Source organism: Lathyrus oleraceus, chromosome 5 (assembly GCF_024323335.1).
Source record: "Lathyrus oleraceus cultivar Zhongwan6 chromosome 5, CAAS_Psat_ZW6_1.0, whole genome shotgun sequence".
Taxonomy (NCBI): domain Eukaryota; kingdom Viridiplantae; phylum Streptophyta; class Magnoliopsida; order Fabales; family Fabaceae; genus Lathyrus; species Lathyrus oleraceus.
The window spans coordinates 14,126,300-14,136,607 of record NC_066583.1 but is presented as its reverse complement, the minus strand read 5'-3'; the positions used below and the strand labels follow the sequence as shown (position 1 = coordinate 14,136,607).

General features: G+C 32.6%; 1 pseudogene; it reads left to right on the top strand.

The window, feature by feature from the left end:
* The first annotated feature begins 1,446 nt into the window (after positions 1 to 1,446).
* LOC127084471 (organ-specific protein S2-like) lies at positions 1,447 to 9,729 on the top strand (annotated as a pseudogene).
* The last annotated feature ends 579 nt before the right edge of the window (positions 9,730 to 10,308 follow it).

Sequence of the window (10,308 nt, the reverse complement as noted above, 5' to 3'; positions counted from 1 at the left end):
ATTACATAAAATTTCCATGTCACTCATCCATATTGATCTATGTCATCAAATACATTGATGTGGTGGTCGTCGGGGTTTTGTCACGTTATACGTCAGTGACAACAGTTGCGGTGTTCCCATTATTAATGTATGAGATGGATTGGATTGTAAAGTTGAAATCTAAAGACAAATAGCATTCAGATGCACACATAAAGAATTGTGATATAATTATTAAAATTATATTGCCCAAGTGGGAGATTGTTGAAATATTTTATAATTTAAATAATCAATTATTATTTTTTAATAATAATTATGTGGACATATATATTTTAATTATATTAGTTATTTATCAAATTAAGAGTCTTAGTTGATTAAGTGGTCAAATAAATTTAAAAGGCTAATTAAATTTTTCTATTTAATAATTAATTAATTAATTGGATATGAACTCAAATATGAGTGAATGTCAAAATGATCCGTTTCATAATAATAAGAATCCTAATTGGCTATCACCTTTTATATATATATATATATATATATATATATATATATATATATATATATATATATATATATATATATATATATATATATATATATATATATATATATATATATAAGAATCCTAATTGGCTATCACCTTTTATATATATATATATATATATATAAGAATCCTAATTGGCTATCACCTTTTATATATATATATATATATATATATATATATATATATATATATATATATATATATATATATATATATATATATATATATATTATGGTCTCCAATATACCAAACACAAAATATATTATCTCTTCTCCCCATCTAAAGAGTGTTTAAGACATTAAGAATATCGGTTAAAGAAGATCCATAAGCCAACAAGTGTTAGTCACATGTCTCTACATTTTTTATATTTTAGGATTATCGTTATCAGTATCTACAAAACTTTTTTCTTTGATCCGTCCAGATATTCTTATACTCCTTAATAAATCAATATGTCGTAGATCTTAAAATTATGTATATACATACTTATATATTTGTTTTGCTTTCATCTTAAATTATTATTATAGATTTGATATTCGTATTTAAGCATGTCTTGTATAAATTAATTATTAAATTAATTCTAATAAAAAATTCTAAAACTTTTAAGAATACTTGAAAAAAATGATTTGTTCACAATTTAAACTTGAATCCATTCAATCTAAAGGTTTTATCTAACAACACAAACCACCAAACATGAGGTCTAGTGATGAGAAATACTTAAAAGAGAAAGTCATCTATACAATGCAACCATTATACACAAACAAAAACTTCAAATACGACTATAGTAATATTCTAGGATGTATACTATTATTATTGATAGCTTCAATAAAACTCCAAAGCATAATGCATAAGAGAAGCACGTGGTCGATCACGTGATATCTCTCATTCAGCTATAAATAGGTGATCAAGTAGTTCTAGGAATCATTCATCAAAAAAAACTAAAATCATACACTTCAGTTTTATTCTCAAAGATGATGAGTTTGAGACCTGCTTTTGCTTTATTGCCTCTCTTTCTTTTCTTGGTATGTTTCACTTTTCTTACATATACACAATCCTTTTCCATTAATAGTATCCTCTTTCATAAAATAAATAAAAATATTAGTAGTACCCTCTAATGCTTAAGAGATAAATAGCATAATTAATTGTTTGTTCACGTTTTGTGGAGTTTTTTAAAAAAAAACCCACACCCACACCCTCCCTGATGTTTTTTAATCTTCTCTTTTTTATGCGTTTTAATATTCTATATAATTTATCATACTCGTGTTTAATTGGATTATATGTCAGAAACTACTACTTAAAATATTTGTTGCATTTTATTCTTCTCTCTATTTTTTTTTTATTTGACAATAATATTTATTCATATTCATTTTTTGTTTTTTTTTTTTTTGGAATAATAATAATCTTTATTACCAAAATCAGATAAGTACACGCCGATCCTCAGATCCAGGCCCCAACCGACTCGAATACAATCAACTACCACTAAAGGCTATTACAATACGCTGTCAATTTTCTATTCATTCTAAATCTACCCATAAGGATGTCATGAACATGTTGGCTTTGAAGCTCTTCCTTCCTCCCCTGTTGGAAACAAATCCTGTTTCTCACCCACCAAATGTGGTAAACCGTTTCAGCCAGCGCAGCTTTGAAAATACGCATTTTGTTGCCCTTCCCTTTAGCTTGTTGCCAAGCAGTATTCTCTATCCAGTCAATATGGATATATCCCAGCCCAAGTCTGTTGAGAATCTCCTTCCATGTCTTCTTTGTGAATGCACACTCAAAGAATAAATGGCCTCTATTTTCCTGCATATTACAAAACAGACAATTCCCATCAGTATAAGTCCCGTGTTTCATCAATCTATCTTTGGTTTGCAATCTGTCCTGACAGACCAGCCAAAGAGTAAAAACAGCCCTTGGTCTAGCCATGTTAGTGTACATTAACCTCCTCCAATCGACTCTTGGCTTGTCCCCACGCAGATGCTGATACATTCTACGAGTGCTATACATATCATTGGCCTGGAATTCAACCCAAATATCATTAGACATCAGTTCAGCTTTATGTTTACATATGGACTTCATTAACCATGAACTGTTGCTGTTGGGCTGGTAAACCTCCATCCCTCCATTCTTCAAGTAGTAACTATGCATCCACTTAACCCACATTTTATCCTTCTTCTCGCTCAAGCTCCATAGAAGTTTGCCAATGGTGGCTTTATTCCATTCCCCTAAGGCTATGATGTTCCTTCCACCATTTGCAATCGAATCACAAACATGGTCCCATGCCACCGGCGCTCTTTTACTCTTCTCGTCATTTCCAGCCCAAATGAATCTTCTACACATGCTTTCAATGTGCCTAATGATCTTTTTGGGTAGGAGAAATATTTGCATCCAATAATTGGTTATGGCAAACAGCACACTTCTCACCAGCTGTAATTTACCTGCATACGACAAAAGACGGCTACACCAATGGTTAATTCTTACAGTCATTCTATCTAGCAGCCCTTGACAATTGTTGATGGTGAGCTTTCTACTGTTAAGAGGCACTCCAAGATACTTGACTGGAAGCTGCCCCAAAGAGAATCCCGTTGCTTGCTGCAAGTTTCCTTTAGTAATGCCATCTACCCCTCCCACAAACAGCTTGCTTTTAGGAATACTCATTTGCAAGCCAGTTGAGTTTGTAAAATTTTCCACCACCTGCATAATAAGCTGTAATGAACCAACATCCCCTCTCGCAAAGATCACAATATCATCTGCAAAACACATATCAATAAGCTTCAATTTTTCACATTTTGGGTGAAAATTGAAGTTTGGATTTTTATTCAAGGTTTGGAACATCCTATGAAGGTATTCCATCACCAGCACAAATAAGAGGGGGGAGATGGGATCTCCCTGTCTCAATCCCCTTTTTGCTTCCAGGATTTTTGAGGGTCTCCCATTGATATTGAACCGATACGAAGTAGTGGTAACACATTCCATTACCCAATTTCTGAACATCTGAGGTATTCCCATCTCTTGCATAATCTGAGCTAAAGCGTTCCAGTCAACCGTATCATACGCCTTTTGGATATCCATCTGCACCATACACCTCGGAGATATGTTCTTCCTGTTATACCCTCTAACCAGTTCTTGCGCCAATATGATGTTGTCCTGTATGTGTCTACCTGGAACAAACGCAGATTGTGATTCATCCACCAGCTTACTGATCACCTTACCCAGTCTATTAGTTAGGATTTTTGATATAATCTTGTAAATTGTGCTACAGCATGCTATAGGCCTCATCTCCTTCACAGTTTTAGCTTCAGGATTTTTGGGGATAAGAGTAACCAAGGAGCAGTTGAACACTTTCAGCATCTTTCCATTATGAAAAAATTCTTTAATTGCGGCTGTCACATCATTTTTCACAATTTGCCATGTCGCCGTAAAGAAGTAAGCGTTGAATCCATCCACCCCCGGTGCCTTATTCTGGCCTATGCTTTTCAGAGCATTCCACACTTCCCCTTCCTCAACAGGTCTTATCAGCTGACAAGCACTCTCTCTATCAAGGGTTTTACCGTTCCTTACTGTGGTGATATCGATACATCTCAGGTTCAGGGATTTGGTCCCTACCAAGTTGGCATAGAAATGCAGAACTTCTTCTTCTATATCTTCTGGTTTGCTTAGGCTACACCCATTTACAGACTCCAAAGCATACATCCCCTTTTGCTTGTTTCTGTCCCTCACGTATGCATGATAGAAAGCATTATTACCATCTCCTAGTTGTAGCCAATTCACCTTGGCTTTCTGCTTCAAAATATTTTCCTCTGTTTGGTTCAAATGGATGAGATTCTCAGTATACTGCTTCACTCTCTCGATACTTTGCACATCGAACAGGTTATTATGGATTTTCTTCTGTTCGTCTAAAAGCAATTGTCTGGCTTTCTGGATTTGGTCCTGAATGTCTGAGTATTGGGCATTCATCTTTTTCAGGATCGGTTGCAGTCTCAGTAATTTCTTCCATAATCTGTACATATTATTACCTAAAACCTCTTCTTGCCAACTGTTCTTCACAATCTGCATATAGGTAGGCTCTTTAACACTACAATTCAGGAATTTAAACATCGATCCCTTTCTTATCTGCTGTTGGCTAACGCTAACTTTGACAGGGGTATGATCAGAAATATTAGGTGCCAAATTTTCCACAACAGCATCAGGATACTTCTGCAACCACTGGACGTTCGACAGCATTCTATCAATTCTAGAGTGGATGATTCCTTGGGTGTGCTTGTTGGACCAGGTGAAGTAGCTTCCTTTAGATACATTTTCAAACAAGCTTACATTGTGCATCATCTCATCTAAATCTCTATACTCTGCATAATTAACTGGTTGCCCACCAATTCTATCCTCCTCCTTCAAGACGTTATTGAAATCCCCAATGACCACCCAGGGCCTATCCATACTGCTTCCCAAACTTTCCAACTTGCTCCACAATGTTTTCCTATGTTCCACTTGATTGAAGGCATAAATCATTGTAGCAACATAACGAAAGGAGTTATCTATTCCATATACCTCAAAGTGCAGAAATTGTTCATGAACATGAATCATTCTGATTATCACTTCAGCTTTATTCCACAGCAGCCATATCCTTCCATTGTAGTGTTTGTCATAGTTGTCTTCAAAACACCACTTATTATCATAATGTCTTCTTATTCCAGCAGCCTTATCTTTTTTAACTCTAGTCTCTAACAAGCCAACAATAGGAGACTTAAAAGAAGTAATATAAGAAAATACCTCCCTGTGTCTAGCTCCTTTATTTATTCCTCTCACATTCCAAGTCACTAGCATCGTAACCTTCTATCATCCCCTACAGGACCTTCTCCATTCCTTAGGGGTGTGAAAGTGTTTTGATTTTCCATGACTGGCTCCCTTGGTGAATAATTCATTACTCTTTTACCTCTGTCCCTTTCTGCCACCATAGTCCAGTTTGTGCAGGTACCCTCTTCATCTACTGGTTTCTCTGCTACCATTGTGATTGTCTGAACCTCTCCACTTTGAGTTTGGTCCCCCTGTGAATGCTCTGACTTCTGTATATTCCCAACTGGTTGCCATATCTTCTTGACTTGGTGATTCATTGGCTTCTTCAGTGCACAGTCATGCCCTATTTTCAGGCATTTATGGCAATATTTGGGCACCCATTCATACTCAATACATTGTTGGACAAGCTTGTTGTTATGATCCCTGATGTTGATGTTGTTTCGAAGTTTTTGTGTCACATCTACCTCCACCAACATTCTGGCGTATGAGACCCTTAGCTTCTTTGTTGTACATTCATCCATTGTAATTGGTTTTCCAATGGAGCTTGCTATCTTAGCCAAGCATTTCTCTCCCCACAGGTGAAGGGGCAATTGGGGAAATGTGACCCACAACGGCATAACACGCAATATGTCCTCTTTCATCTCAAAATCTGAGCTCCATTGTCTTAAGTATAATGGCTTCCCATAGATGAAATACGGGCCCTGAGCTAGCACCTGCTCTCTATCCTCTTGGTTCCTGAATCTCACAATAAAATATCCTTCCTCATTGTAGTACAGCTCTGGTAGCGAAACCGAGTTCCAATTCTTCTCCATGAATTTCTTGACTGCATTCATTGACAGAGCCTCTCCTAGAGCAAACAATATAATCGAATTCGCCCAAAACTCGAGCTCTTCTTCAACATCAGCTTCTTCAATTTTTACTTCCACTTCGCCATCGACAATCGTGGGTGGGGTATACTCCATATTCACCTCTCTATTGATTCTTCTATTGCCTCTTATGACATCTACCCAGGGTTTCCTTAGTTTCATAGTCTCTGGCTCCTCAACCCCTGGCCTATCAATTTCGCTCTCCATCGTCCTAGGCGATTCCCTATCCGGTATCTCCTTTTCCTTACGAGTGGCGTCTTGCCCTTCATGTTCGCCTGCTTGGTGTTCTTGTGATTCCACTGTAGCTTGCCTTTCATAATCCCCTTCTTGCTGTTCCATAATCGCTTGAGTGACTATTGTTCGCTCCTCCCCTTTCCGTCGCGCCACCACCGTACGCCTTGCCCTTCATTTTTTGTTTTTAATGTTGAATATTTTTAATACTATTTAGCAATATTACACTTATGTTTTATCGTAGATAAAAAGATATAATATAAAATTAAAGATAATATAGAGAAAAAATAAATATACATAAAAAAATTAACTAACTTTACTTTTAATTATAAAATAAGTATTAATAATTTATTTACAATGTTAATTATGGAATTGAAAAAATATATTATTGTTTAAAATTGAATTTTAAATTAATAATCTATATTTCTCGGCCTAAATTGCTGTTTTAATCTCGTATTATATTATATTTACGAAATTAATCTTCATATTTTTTTTAAGCAGTTTTAATCCTCCGTCCTTAATTTTGATCCTGATATAATTTTTTTTAATACATAACATTACTGCGCACTCTCAAAATTAACATTGATGAGAGTCACCCTAAACTCCTATGTATGTTCCAAGTTTCATGAAATTTGTTGTGTTGCATGTTTTTGTTTAAGCGTAGGTAATAAAACAAATTATGATATCAACATCTATTATGTTTTTGTCAATATGTGAAGTTTTTGCTTTGAAGTGTTTGAGCATTTTAAAAGCATCTTTGATCTCAACATCTGCTCTAATGAATGGTCTTTGTCACTTGCATGTTCTTGATTTTTGAATAATGTTCCACTTAGCTTTGCTCAAATTTATTTCGAGTGTTTATGTAATACAAACAATGTTTATTGTAACTGATGGGTTGAAGTGGTGGGTCTAATGCTCAATAAATTTCTTTTGTATTAATTAACATTTAAATATTTTTTTTAATTAATTAAATATATTAAATGTTGATTATTAATCTAATATATAAATTAATATTAATAAAAAAAAAACTTTGATAATTAAAAATTAATAAGTGGCATGGCATACCATTAAAAAAATGACACATTAAAAAAATTACACATCATCATTTTTTGGATTGAAATTAGGAATGAAAGATCAAAATTATTCAAAAATAAAATAACAGGGCTGATTTTATGAATAGAATATAATAGAAGGAATAATAGTTTAACCTATTTTTTAACTCAACTTTGATCTACTCTCTAAAGTTGGTAGAATAAGAAGGAGAGTTTCTTTTTAATCTACTGATTTTCTTGATATTTTCAAAAAGACTTTAAATAAAAAGTAAAATGGGAAATTAGTTTTGGGCAGAGTAGAACCCCTTAAAAAGAACAATTTTGCATATGCTCCTAATTAGTTCATCTCTTCTTTTTGTAATGATTTGTTTATATGATCATTTTAATTTAAAAAATAGAAATAATTTTTTTTTATATCTTTATCAAATATTGATAGATTTTTTATCATCATAAATATGAATATATTAAATTAAAAATAATGCATGTAGTATGAATTAAATTGTACAAATGAAAAGAATGTAATTAATATTTCACTAGAGACTAATTTTTTGTATTTATTAAATATTTTTTTACACAAAGAAACTATTTACTATTTTTTATCAATAAATAAACTATTTATTATGCGACAGAAACTATGTCATTTCTAAAAAAATATAATATATATATATATATATATATATATATATATATATATATATATATATATATATATATATATATATATATATATATATATATATATTTGATTAGGACAAGTCAAGTAACCTAATCATTTGGACAACTCTACCTGAATAAAAACATGAAAACATATATGGGTCAGGTGAATAGTCACTACAGGGACAGCTTTTCAAATAATTCAGATGAAAATTTACTTTTTTTTTTATTTACAGCAAAATTTATCGTTGGTTATGTTGCCTTATCTTTCGATCATATTTCGGATGAAAACTAACTTTATTTATTCACAACAAAAAATTTTAAATTAACTTTATTTATTTAGGGCAAGATTAATGAAGTTTTATCTTTTTTGAAAATTAAAAAGATAACAATTGTTTTATCTTTTGGACAATTTTCTCATGTGTTTTCATTGTTTTGCAATAAAGATTGTAGCAATTGTAGAATCAAGAAAAGATCTAGGAGAATATTGGAAGCTAGTAATGAAAGACCAAGACATGCCTGAAAATATTCAAGGACTTGTAAACACCAACACTGAAAAGAATTTCAAGACACTAAAGCAGTCTTTTGATGTTAACCAAAATAATAAAGTCGTCAAAGATTTCGAACCAAGAGCTAATCTTTCGGCATATGGAAAAAATGACCTCGATGCTAAAGAAAATAAAGGAGTCATTGAAGATTTCGAACCAAGACCTAACCTTTCGGTATATGGAAAAAATGACCTCGATGCTAAAGAAAATAAGAGAGCCATTGAAGATTTCGAACCAAGAACTAACCTTTCGGCATATGGAGAAAATGATCTTGATGCTAAAGAAAATAAGGGAGCCATCGAAGATTTCGAACCAAGACCTAACCTTTCGGCATATGGAGAAAATGACCTCGATGCTAAAGAAAATAAGGGAGCCATTGAAGATTTTGAACCAAGACCTAACCTTTCGGCATATGGAGAAAATGACCTCGATGCTAAAGAAAATAAGGGAGCCATTGAAGATTTTGAACCAAGACCTAACCTTTCGGCATATGGAGAAAATGACCTCGATGCTAAAGAAAATAAGGGAGCCATTGAAGATTTCGAACCAAGACCTAACATTTCGCCATATGGAGATAATGACCTCGATGCTAAAGAGAATAAGGGAGTCATTGAAGATTTCGAACCAAGACCTAACCTTTCGACATATGGAGAAAATGACATCGATGCTAAAGAAAATAAGAGAGTCATTGAAGAATTTGAAACAAGACTCAATATTTCACCTTATGGAGACAAAGACATTGATGCTGAAGAAAAGAAGAAAGGCGTCGAGGATTTTAAACCAACACCAAATGTTTCTAACTTATGGAAACAATGAAATTGGTGTTGAATTCATAGAGGATTTTGAGCCAAGACCAAGTATCACTAAATATAATGCATAAATGTTAGAATGCAACTCCAATCTATCGTGGAGTATATTTAAATAAGATGTTGTTGCTTTATGTCGAATGATTACTACATATGTATGATGTATTTATGTATTTAAGTTTTTTGAATAATTGTTGTATGCTTGTGAGGTTAAGAGATTGTTAGTGGAATTTCAACTTTTTTACCAAACTTTATTCTTGTTTTCTTGAACCTGCATCCAACGCTTAACTATCAATATTGAGTAGCAAATCTGACTACTTTATGCTTCTAGCATGGACTGGGCCATAAGTTTTTTTTAGGTGTGTTATAAAGAAAAGATCTGCGTGATCATTTCAAAAAAAAAATTATCTCATATCCCTATCTTTATTCTTATTTTTCTATATTTTTTAAAAAATATCAATTTTATCCTTGTATATATTTAACTAATTTATTATTTTAAAAAAATTAATTTTTATTTTATGATCTAAAAGATTTTATAAAAGAGTTCTGATAGTTAACTTTGTTACATTTTTGTATTTTTATTTTGTATATCGTAAAAAATTTCAAAAGACTTCCGTAGTCAATTTTTAACATTAACTTTTATTTTGTGTGGCAGAAGTTTGCAAAAGAGTTCTGATAGTCAATTTATAAATATTTTTTAACTTTTATTTTGAGTACCGGAAGACTTTGCAAAATAGTTTCGGTAATCATTTTTTATTTTTATTTTGTGTAACATAAGACTTTGCAAAAGAATTTTGTTAGTCAGTTTTTAAAAATATTTTTTAACTTTTATTTTGTGTACCGGAA